The following is a 12052-nucleotide window of genomic DNA, read 5'->3' on the forward strand; positions in this document are numbered from 1 at the left end:
GAGCCGAGATGGCACCTCAGCCAGGAGAGGCTGGGAGTGATGCTGCACAGTGAATAATGCACGAGAACATCCAGCACAGCAGCTGCCTCTGGTGCTGCTGGCAGGTGGGAACAGCCCAGCATCTGCACAGCACTCACAGCCCTGGCTTTTCATTTCCCCAAGGTGTGGCCTGAGCTCCTGAGGCTGGCACTGGAGAGGAGAGGAGAGGAGAGGAGAGGAGAGGAGAGGAGAGGAGAGGAGAGGAGAGGAGAGGAGAGGAGAGGAGAGGAGAGGAGAGGAGAGGAGAGGAGAGGAGAGGAGAGGAGAGGAGAGGAGAGGAGAGGAGAGGAGAGGAGAGGAGAGGAGAGGAGAGGAGAGGAGAGGAGAGGAGAGGAGAGGAGAGGAGAGGAGAGGAGAGGAGAGGAGAGGAGAGGAGAGGAGAGGAGAGGAGAGGAGAGGAGAGGAGAGGAGAGGAGAGGAGAGGAGAGGAGAGGAGAGGAGAGGAGAGGAGAGGAGAGGAGAGGAGAGGAGAGGAGAGGAGAGGAGAGGAGAGGAGAGGAGAGGAGAGGAGAGGAGAGGAGAGGAGAGGAGAGGAGAGGAGAGGAGAGGAGAGGCTGGGCTTCACCTCCTCCTCCTCTCCAGGTGGGATGTTCCAGGTGGGATTCGGCACATGGGGCCTCTCTTTGACTTTGCAGCTTCAAAGGCCCCCCAGAGAAGGGGATTTTGCCTTTGGAGGTGTCGCTTACACAAACAGAAATTATGGGTTGTTCCCTTCAAAGCTTCAGATTCCAGACTGTGTCACACAGCTGCCCCGTGCACGTCCCTGAACTCAGCCAGTGCTCACTTGGCCAGAGGAATGGAGCCTCAAATTACAAATTATTTCTCTAAACCCCATTTAAAAGGCCCTGGGTGTTACTTTAACACACCCCACCAACACCAAGGTGCATGCACACAAATATTTGACATGCAGGGCAGAGTCTGGATGGCCCCAGCTTTGCAGGAACCCAAAGTGGCACCAGCCGAGCCCAGGCAGGCTCCCCTCGCGGCCGAAGCTGTTTTCTGTGGATGTGAGCGGGCACTGCGGCCAGGAGGGCTCACGGAGGCTCTGCCAGCCTCGAGAGCATCCCCAACAAGTCGAGGCAGCCCCGAGCGGCAGGAGCTGGGGCAGGGAGCGTTCCCAAAGGCGGGCCCGGCCCCGGCTCGAATTGCTGCTCAGATAAGCCGGCGTGTTGCTGCTTGTCGGGCAGGGAAGGGCTGGGGCTGCTCCCGGCGCTCCGAGCCCGGCACAAAGGCCAGGAATGAGGCGACAGAGCCCCGCGGAGCCCGGGGCGTGCTGGAACAGCTCCGCAGCCCGCGGGAAGGGCGCTGAGCCCCGGCACGGCTCCGAGCATCCCCGCAGGCTGGGCACGGAGGGCTGGCATCCGGGATGGGCACCGCGGGCACGGGCAGGGGGCAGGCATCCTGGATGGGCATCACGGGCACGGGCAGGGAGGGCAGGCATCCCGGATGGGCATCACGGGCACGGGCAGGGAGTGCAGGCATCCCGGATGGGCATCACGGGCACGGGCAGGGGGCAGGGAGGGGCTGGGCTGGACCAGAACCTGGGTTATGGAATCACAGAGTGGTTTGGGGTGGGAGCACCTTAAATCTCATCTCATCCTGGCTCCTTGCCTTGAGCAGGGACACCTTTCACTGTCCCAGGTCTCTGGGCAGTAAAAACACAAAAAGAGCCCCCAAACAGAAAACGAACCTCTCAGTATTTTCAGCTTCACTCATCACAAAATAAATCATGTCATGAAAAAACAAATCCCCGCTGCTTATCAGGAAGTGGATTCAAGAAAGGCCAGAAAGGGATGAAAAAGCCTCCAGAAGCCAAGGAGACTTATCCAAATTAAGCCCAAGTTTTGCACTGCTACATTTTGAAACTCAGCTTTGTCAGCACTTGCAGTGTTATGAGGAGGAAGCCAGGAGCTCTCTGGTGTTTTTGGGATCACACACACACACTCAGGAGCAGCGATTGCACAACCCCAGGGCAGCCACACTCAATATTTCACAAGAAACTTTCCGAAGTTCTCCCAAAATGCCCAGGCTGGCACGAGCACAGAACCACCCTGCTCTGTCCAGTGCTGCTTTCCTGAAGGCTGAGGGAGGAACAGTTTCCTGCAGTCAGGGAATCTGTCACTAAAGGAATCTGTCACTAAATCCCTCAGTGCAGGGGCCAGAGCAAAGCTTGCTCTCTGCCACCTCTGTGCTCCACCAAGGGAGCAAAGCCAAGGCTGGGGTCCACAGATTCCTTGGAAAACAAGTTATCCCACCACCTGCAGAGTTTTCAGGCTCTTTAAAATGCCTGCAATTGCAGAATGTAATTTTTTAGCATTGTTTTGAACTCCAGAGCAGAGGGAGGAACATTACCCCCACATTTTCAGTAAAGAGTTTCTGTGAAATTCAATTTCCCCGTACATTTCGGCAGTATAAATAACAGACATCTCTGCAGACGTTTATCTGTGCCTTGTATCAGCTGCCTTATGCGTTCCCTCCTCAGCCCTGAACTTCTGCCATCAGGTTTTTCCTTTGTTTGGGAGCACGGGAGGCAAAATTCCAGCCCAGGACAAGGCAAACAGGGCTCCTAAAACCCAGCTGTGCACAGAGGAAGAGACAGCCAGTGATCTGCACGCTAAAGCAATGCAAAATGTTTCTTTCAGGGCATTAAAATTCACTGAGGAATCAGAAATCTCATCTGCTTTGCTTAAAAGTTCATTCTCTTTGAGAGCAGATGCTGAGACTTTTTTCTTGCTTTTTTTTTTCCTTTTGCAAACATTAAACTGAAAAATACACTCCTTAGCAATGCTCTGGTGGCTTTAGACCACATACATCAGCTTAAAAGGTTTATTTTTAAATGACTGTTGCATTAGTTTTGCCAGCAGGGTGATTCATTCTGCCTCCTCACCACCACAGGCAGCTCCAGAGCCGAGGGTGGGCACAGCAAGGGGTTAATCCTGCCCTGGCTGGGACTGCAGAGCTGATTGTGCCCGATGTCTGCAGCAGGTGGGTCTGGAGGATGCATCTCTGCACAAATATCTTTGTTAATCAGGTTTAGACAGAGTTTACAGGTAAAACTCCCTGACAGCCACGAGCTGCCCAGCCAAACGCTCTGTTAGGATTGTTGGTCTGATCAGTGACCCTGTGGTGGGGGAAATCGTCTCCTAAAGTTCTGTTCCACTGCAGAAATCCAGGAATTACTGTAAATCTCAGTTCTTGACCTCTCACAGACACAGACAGCACAGGTAACCCTCCAGTAATTAAAACACAGCCACTCTGTCTGATCTTCAAAGGCAGAGCAGGCCTGGCTCCCTCCAGAGCCTTGGGATGCTGCTGTACAATTAAGGTATAAATCAATCTCTAATTATTTCCTTTGAAGGTTGTTTAAGGCCTTCCCCCGTGCCAGCCCCTCTGGAAGGGCTGAGCAGAGATGGGGCAGCAGCTGCTGAGTCTCCTCCTCCTGGGGAGCCCTGCAGAGCGTGGGCAGGGGCCCTGCCCAGCCCCGCTGCTGGGACAGGAATTCTCCATCCTCCCAGGGAGGAGGAGTTGGCACCGGAGCTCCTCATTGTCTTCCCAAGGAGCTCCAGCTCCAGATTTGCTCACTCGAGCAGCCCAACTGCATCCTGCCACCTGCACCAGCCCCGGGCTTGGCACGGCCTGAACGCTCCAATTTATTCACTTTTTCAGTTGTTCCAAGAAAAAATAATCATTTTATCTCCACCACAAACCTGCCTCACACCAGCACTGCTTGGGGGCTGTTGTTTTTCCAGTCACTGAATGAGCAGAAGAGCCCATTTTAGCTATACTCAAAGGCTGTGCTGCCTTCTCCTCCCTGGTTTGTCACCTCGGGATTTGGCTGGTGAATCACAGAGTGAATCATGGCATTGTTAAGGCTGAAAAAGACCATTAAGAGCCACAAGTCCAACATCAGCCCAGCAGCAGCACTAGTCCATGTCCTTGAGAGCCACATCCACACCTTTAGAACAATTCCAGAGATGGGGACTCCACCGCTTGGACAAAAAGATTCCAAAGCTCGAAATGTTAGTTTTGCAGCACGTGTTTCTTGCTGTTCCCAGCAAAGCTGGGTGAGAACAGAGAGAGGAGCAGCTGAGGGGAGGGAATTGCTCTGCTCCCACAGCCCCCTGGCCAGGCTGCAGCCCCAGCCCGGGAGCAGGGCAGGAGGCAGGGGCTGCTCCAGGATCAAAGAGCAGCTCTGGCTCCATCCAGAACGGCCCCAGGGGCTGCTCTGCCTTTCGTGCCTGTGGGAGAGGGAGCAGTGCCCAGGGAGGGGGCAGCGAGGGCTGGGCACAGCCAGGGAAAGCAGGGGAATCAAAGCAGGGCTCCATGGTGCCCCTCTCTGGGATGGCCACAGCAGCAAAGACACTCTGGGGCTCTGTCCAGCCCTCACTCCCGTGCAGCAGCTGCTTTATAAATACATTTTCACAGCCATAAACTTTTGAGGCAAACAGTGAAAAAACCCCAAGAGATTCTTCTCCAGCTGCTTGTGGACTGGATTTACAGTGGGCAGTTGCATGACACGTGGCCCTGAGCTTCCCTGGGCCGTGTTTGATGTCTCAGACCTCCAGACCCTGTAAATTGATCCCATTTATGGGACAAATTTAGAGGTCAGAGCTGACAAAGCTTCAAGACCACACAGGTTTGCTCCTCGGGAGCCGAGGGGTGGAATGTGCCTGCAGAGCCTGCGGGGCAGAGCCTCCATCCCCTGACACGTTTCCATCAGCAGGGCTGGGCTGTGCAGCAGCGCTTTTATGATGTGCTGGCAGCTCTTCCCACCTAACGGGGACGTGTTGAAAGTTTAAAGGAAGGGGTAGTTGACATAATTGGGTATTATGGAACAACAGGACATTCCTGCAGCTCCCCGTGCCCCAGCCAGTCCCTCCCTGTCTGTCCTTGACAGTAGCAGCTGTAAACTCTAAAGGTATTTGTTATTTTCCAGTAGGAGATAAAACAAATAAAAGGACAGATTTGTATCTGAAAGAACAACAGTGCCGGCTTCAAACTGTGCAGAGTGAAAATTGTGGCAGGTTTGGCTCTTGGTTTCACAGAGCCCTGAGAAAATAAAAGCAGGCAATGAACACTGATAACCTTCAGTTCTTATTTGTCACATGAAAAACACTGACTTCCTTTTCTCTGAAGGTACTGCAGGAGCCACATTTATAGAGTGATGTGCTCACCTCTGTGCTTGAAACATGGGGGCAAAAATCAGAGATTTTCATTCCTGACTGTGGGCACTTGTGCTGGAAACTGCTGCTCAGGGCAAGTCAGTACAGCCCAAATTAGAGCAGCAAACCTTGTGACCTGTGTCACTGCTAAAGCAGCCTGGCTTTGGAAACTCCAATTTACCCAATAAACAAAAGGAAAATCACGACTTGTGTGCAGTGGAAAACAGCGTGGAAGAACAGGAGTACATTGTTAGCACTACAGAAAGAAAACAGAGCAGCGAGGTTTAATTTTGTTATTTAGTTATTTACACCCTCCTCCACTGGAAGGGCAAACCAGCTGGAATATTTCCCTTTGTGCAGATGAGCAGACCCAGGGGACACAGAGCTCTGCCTCCCAGGATGCTTTTGCTAAATACAAAGCACGGGCACCTCGAGCCTGGCAGGAAACCCTGCAGTGCCCACCCTGCAGGGCAGCCCCAGTGCCAGCCAGGGCTGGGCACCCCCTGCCAAAGCAGGGCAGAGATAAAGGGGCAAGGAGAGGAAGGCTCCAGAGATTCACAGGATGCACCAATCCCACTACAAATGGGATTCCTTTAGAATGGAAATGGAAACCAGTGCATGGAGGCCCTGGGACAGAGCATCGCTGCACTTCCCAGAGCTCTCCTCTCGGAATTCTTTACAGGTTTATACCCCAAAGGCAGGTTCTGCCACCTGAATGATGAGTTTACAGGGGTTACATCACAGTCCCTCTCTCACCACTCATGGGGCACGCAAGAGCTAGCACATCTCCCATTTCTTTAACAGCTTTGCAAAAGTAAAATGAAATATTTCTTGTATGGAGAGGTGGGTTAAAAAAAAGCAATTGATGGGGCAAGAATTAAAGTGGACACTTTGTAAGCGCTCTCCTACACTTTGGATTAACGCTGGGTTTATTCCAAGCCCCGGGAGCGCAGGATGAGGAGCAGCAGGGCAGGCTGGCGAGTTTTGGGGCCGTTCGGGAGGTTTTGGAGCGCGGGGCGGGCCGGGCAGGGCAGGGAGGAGCCCGCAGCTCCATTGGCTGCGGCCGCAGGTGAGCGCGGGGATAAAGCCGCACCTGCGGGCCCGGGAGGGGTCGGGATGGGACCGTGCTGTGCCGGGCCCCCGCCCCCGGGGTCTGCTCCACATCCACACACAGCCCGAGCCCCCAGCCCCAGTTTAGTCCCTCCTGTCCCCAAGCTGGTTTTGTTGTTTTGGCTGGAGTTCAGCGGCTGCGGGACGGGATTGGGACGTGCCCAGCAGAGCCAGGTGAGTGAGCGACCCTCCAATGTCCGGAGGGCTCGGGGACACCTGGGGCAGGGGCGTGCCCGGGAGCCACCTGGGCAGGGATGGGGACACCTGGGGGACACAGGCACGGGATGCTCTAACGAGCTGTCCTAATTAACCTGCTCCTGTGGCAGAATGCAGCTCGTTCCCTACAAACACCAAGGAGCTGCCCTTGGCCGTGGGGCAGCAGAGGCCAGGATGTGGTTTCTGAAAGGAAAAATGAGATCTTCTTAAGCAGTTCCTGGGATATTTTAAGTCGTAGTACAGATATTGGAAACCGCAGTTGATGGTACATGGGGAGATGTTCCCAAAGCAGCAGGAATGTGGAGGCTGCTGCTGTTTGAGAACACTCAGGTTCAATCACAACCTGTGCAGTCGCTCTGGACTTGCCCTGGTGTGACAAATACCAGACCTGAGCTGCTATCCAGGCCACCATTTGTAAGGATTTAACTTCTTTTCAATTGGTTGACTCTTCTCTTGATTTTCTATGTGAATCACTTAAAATTGTGCCCTATCCAGTGGTATCCGAAGAAGTGAAATATTTGGAAAACAGTCACACTTGGTAATTTGCCTTATGGAGATGATTTTATTCTGTTTTAGTTTGAGTTAGCCAAGGTCTTTGAGGTCCAAAGTCATTGTGATGTGGTGCTATGGGATGCTGAAGCTTACTTTGGGTGAGCTCCCTCCTGGTCTCTGGGATCAGAGGGACTGGGAGATCAGGCTGCACCTGCCCCTTGCTGTGGATCTCTTGTTGGTGTTGGCTGTTGAGTTCCAGCAAAAGTGTCCAAAGGCACTTTCCCAAGAGAGAATCAGGAGCTTTGACCTCAGTGCTGCTGAGCAATCAGGTTCCTCTCCACGTGCAATGCAAGGGCTAAAGCCAGTTTCAAATGTAACTGGTTCTTATGGGGTAAAACTTCCTCAAAAACCAAGAGAAAATTCCCTTTTGAAAGGAATAACAGCCAATTGCAAGGAAAACATTTGGGGAAGTGAGAGCGTAATGTCTGAGAAAGGCAGGGAAATAATGGAACCCCTGAATGAGCAGGAGCAGCCCAAAGGCTCTTGTTGGGCACCACACCTGGATGGGGCTGTGGAAGTGCTGCCTCTGGAATTCAGGGGGTCAGAGCTGAGCCCATACACAGGGACAGAAATTATTTTGTATTTTCTCTCAGGATGGGGAGCTCCTGGCACTTCTCAGAGCGCGCAGGGCATGGCATTGAGTTTCCAGAGTTTGCCATCTCTGGGGAGAAGGCAGAGCCCTTTCAATGCTCAGAGCATCTGCCTTGGCTCCCCCACAGACAAAGGAACATGGAAATGTTTGCTCACTTTAAAGTTCAGGCAAGTCCAGCACAATTTCAGCTGACCTTTAGCTGAAGGTTTGCCCTTGTGAGGATGCACCAGACCTTTGCTGCTGTTCAGGTGAAGATGCAGCCCGACCCCCAGCACTTCTCCCCAGCAAAAATCAAAAATCAAAGGGTATCTCATTAAAATTTAAAAAACCCAACTCCCCACACTTTAAATTGGCTGTTCGGGAGTGAGGGGAGCCGTTGGAGGTGGGGCTGGTATTTCGGGTTTTTATTAGCATTGATTTAATGCGCGATTCCGCTGATGAGCACCTTGGTTTAATGATGTGAGCTGTTCCCTGTGCTGGGCTCGGTGCACGCCGGGCTCCCAGGGGTTAATGCCCCGCAGCTCAGCAGAGGCATTGAGGGGCGAGCCCGTCCCAACTTGCCCGATAAAAGGCGTTTCAAAGCAGGCAGGATTGCACGGAGGAATTTCGGTTGATGGGTTCCTGCCGAGGCCACCCTTTCTCAGGGCTTACCCAAAGCTCCCGACAAGTCCTGACACAGCCGGGGAGAGGCTCCGAGCGCGGCTCTGCCTTTAACAGCGAGAGAGAAACACCCCGAACTATTTGTTCTGCTAAATCGTCCATCAGCACCTCCGCGCTGGGGTTTGTGGGCTGGGTTTTTGGGTGGTTTTGGGTTTTTTTAAATTCAAGTGCAGGCAAACGTTGCAATTCGCCTTCAAGGCAAGTTTTGCTCCCAAACCTCTCTTTTCCCAAGCTGGGAAGTGCAGGCCAATTAAAATTGGAAATCTGAAGTTCTCCAAGTGCGTGGGAGACTTGCCAAAAGTGAGAGCTGGACCCTCCTGAGAGCCCCAGGTTTCCCAAGCACGGAGGAGGAAGGAGCTGGGAGCTTCATTTGGCAAAGCCACCCAAACTGGAAACACCATTTGCAATTCCTTGCTGGGATGTGGAGAATTTCCATTTCATTCATGGGATTTGTGTGTTTTGATGTAGATTTGTTTTGGTGATTGTGGTTCTTTAGAGGAGAAGAAATGCCATGCTAAGGATATGCATTATATTCTGATTTATTAATTTTATCTATATACAAGGAAAAATATTTAATCTATAATCAGATTCCTTTGCAGGAATCTCAGGAATACCTTCACTGCACAGATGAAGGGATGGGTTGGACTTTGATGGGGGAATATTCCTAATAGCCTTAATTTTCATTATTTTTGTCTCTTTCACAGATGGGAAGCTCTCAGGAAGAGGCTGCACACCTTTTAGAGTGTTTTTAACTATTCAAAACTTGAGGGTGCCCCAGGGCAGTCCCATGAAATCCAGGACCCATCTCCCAGAAGAGACAGGGGCAGCCTGGCTGGGACAGGGGTTGAGTTCCCTGCTCTGTCCGGGCTTCTCAAGGGGAGCAAACCCCAATTCCCACATCCTGTGGGGCCGGCATTAATGGCATTATCTCTCCCCTATCTGGGCTAAAGGGAAGCAGTACCTTAACTCACTCCCAGGATGGCCAGAGGTCTTTAAAAAGCTCCAGCACTTGAGGAAAATCGCCTCCAGGCATTCCTTGGGTTTGTAAATTCAGGGTTTAAGGCCGAAGGGACCTGGCCATGATCTAGTTGCACCTCCCTTGTAAAACCATGAAAGACGACAAAACTGCCTCGAGCAGTTAATTTGCAGAAGCTCCTGGTTTTGGTTTTTAATTTGCCAGCTCCTGGTGGCTGGAGGGCCCTCAGCAGATGGAGAACGTGAGTAATATCTGCCACATCCCTGGGCCAGCTGCTGCCACAAGGAACGGGACAAAGTGGCCAAAGTGGCTGCTGTGCTCCAGGCTAAAGTACAGAGGTGAACACCAGGGATGTGTGGGGGGAAGGAAAAGGAGGATTTCAGCCCAGAGAGCCCCTCCAAGCTCTGAGTGCACACCTCCACACACGCCTGACCAGCCAGGCCTCCCTAACACCCCCAAGCACCCCAAACCCTGTCCCTGCTCCGAGGGCAGTGAGGAAGGACTTCCATGGGTTCTGTTGTCCTTCATCCCACCAGAGCCTGTCTCCAGGGCAGAGAGGAAGGACTTCCATGGGTTCTGTTGTCCTTCATTCCACCGGAGTCTGTCTCGTAGCTAACCAGATTTCAGTGGAGTGAAGCACAAGAGGCATGGAGCTGAGCCAGCGCCGAGGAGCTGCTGCCCTGCAGAGGGGACACCACTGGAAATGGGGGTGCTCCAGCAGAGACCACACTGCAAACGGAGAGGAGCAGCACGAGGAGCTCTGCAGTGACCTGAGTACCTCCTGAAAATCCCCAGTGAGCACCCTCTGCCAGCATGTACTTCCTTTCTGCATAATGTATAAAGATTAAAAGTCTACAAAGACCACAAGCTGCTTTCTGGAAGGTTTAAGTACCTTATTAGCAGGAAATTAAACCCTAAAGTGGATAAATGAGCTGTGTAGCCTCATCCCTTTCAGTCATCTTCCCTCCAGGATGGGACAGCCAGGGAAGAAACCAGAAACGAACCTTGCTTCAGTGCACTTGCACCAGTGCATTCCCTCAAAAATCCCTCCCTACAGAATCCCAGCCGTGTCTCCTTCCCTCCAAATCCCCTGCCACACCACCTTCAGGACCTGTAAAAACTCCATTAATGTTTTAGACCCATTTATTTAGTAATAAAATGAATGTAAATAAGATGGAAGTTGAGGGAGAACTCAGATTTTTCAGGCTGAGCACAGGATAGATCTTTCAAGGTGTCAGTGTAAATTCCTTGAAGGTTAATGCAGTTAAACATATTTGATGCATAAATGTGTCACATCTAACGCTAATCATTCACCACTTGTAATTGCCTTTTCAAAGTCCTCACCTCCCTGAGACAAATGCAAAAAGAAATGAGATCTGGCAAATTTAAAACAAAAAACAAATAACGTCTCGCTCCCATCAGGATGTATTATTCGCCTTGATAGATTTAGTAGCAGATCTCAGGAATTTATTGTCCTGTATTATTTCTCAGCTGCCTGCTCCTTCTCTCTGTTTGGAAAAGCATTCAGGAGCCTCTTGCTGATGGTTTTCCCTACAAGAACAGAGCACAGGAGGGAGCAAAGCCACATCCAGCAGCTCCCCCTGCCCTGGTGCTGAGCTCTCCCTCTCAGCAGTGCCAATCTCTGGTGTTTATTCCCACAGCCACTCCTGGTTGAGTGTCTCACAAACCAGGTTTCCCTGCTCAGTGCTGAGCTCACCCTCGAGCTCAAACCAAACCATTCCAGCTGCAGCCCAGAGCACAGGTTTGCAGATGGGGCTCTGGCCAGCCCTGCCCTGGTGCAGCTTTCTGTGCTTTCTTGTCCATCTCATCCTTCATCTCTTCAAATTCATCACCGCCAGAAGCAGTCCTGGGAGCTTTTCATAGAATGGTTTGGTTTGGAAGGGATCTTCAAGGTTCCACCATCCCAGGCTGCTCAGAATCCAACCCAGCCCTTAACACCTCCTTTTCCTGAAGGGCTTTCCCTCAGAACCTCTGGGAGCTCAGCAAGCCACTCTTTGCAGCTCTGCTGGTGGGTGACAAGGACACTGGGAAGAATTTGAAGGTTTTTTCCTTTGTTGTTCTTCCAGCAAAACAAGGAGTCCAAGTGCACCAGGGTAAGTCTCACATGGCAAGCACCAGTGGATGACAAACACACCTTTGTGTATTTACCAACTAAAATCAATAAAACAAGGGGTCCTGCCTTGCCCCGGGTGTGGAGGGCAGAGTTCTGTGCTTCTGCTGAAGATCCATTGGAGCACTTTTGCCTTCCTTCCTCCCCTGAGCTCCCCAGCCTCCCTCTGCAGGGCAGGAGAGGCCAGGGCATGAGGACACAAATAAATCTGGGTATTAAAGACGTGCTGGGGACATTTACAGCACCACAAGGCACATATTACTCATCCATTTGTTCTTTTTCCCTGTGTGAAGGACACTTTGGGTAACAGCTTTCCATCCAGTGAGGCAAGGCACGTAATGAGGCAGCAGCCAGAGCCTGGACAGGGCTCTGTCAGCTCGGGCTGACTTAGCAGAGCTCCCTTCAAGCTGACAGGTGCTGTGTAAATGCAAGCTCGTTATCAAAGCAGCCACGGCTTGCTGCTCACACTGATGTAGCACCAGAGACAGGAAAACCCTGCAGTCACTCTTTGGAGCAATGGCTGCAGTCTGAGACTGAGCGTTGCCAGGCCTTGGAGAGCAGCTGGTGATACAGATCTGGCACTTCAGACAGGGGAAGGCTCCTCTCGGGGGACA

Source organism: Zonotrichia albicollis, chromosome 28 (genome assembly GCF_047830755.1).
Source record: "Zonotrichia albicollis isolate bZonAlb1 chromosome 28, bZonAlb1.hap1, whole genome shotgun sequence".
NCBI lineage: Eukaryota > Metazoa > Chordata > Aves > Passeriformes > Passerellidae > Zonotrichia > Zonotrichia albicollis.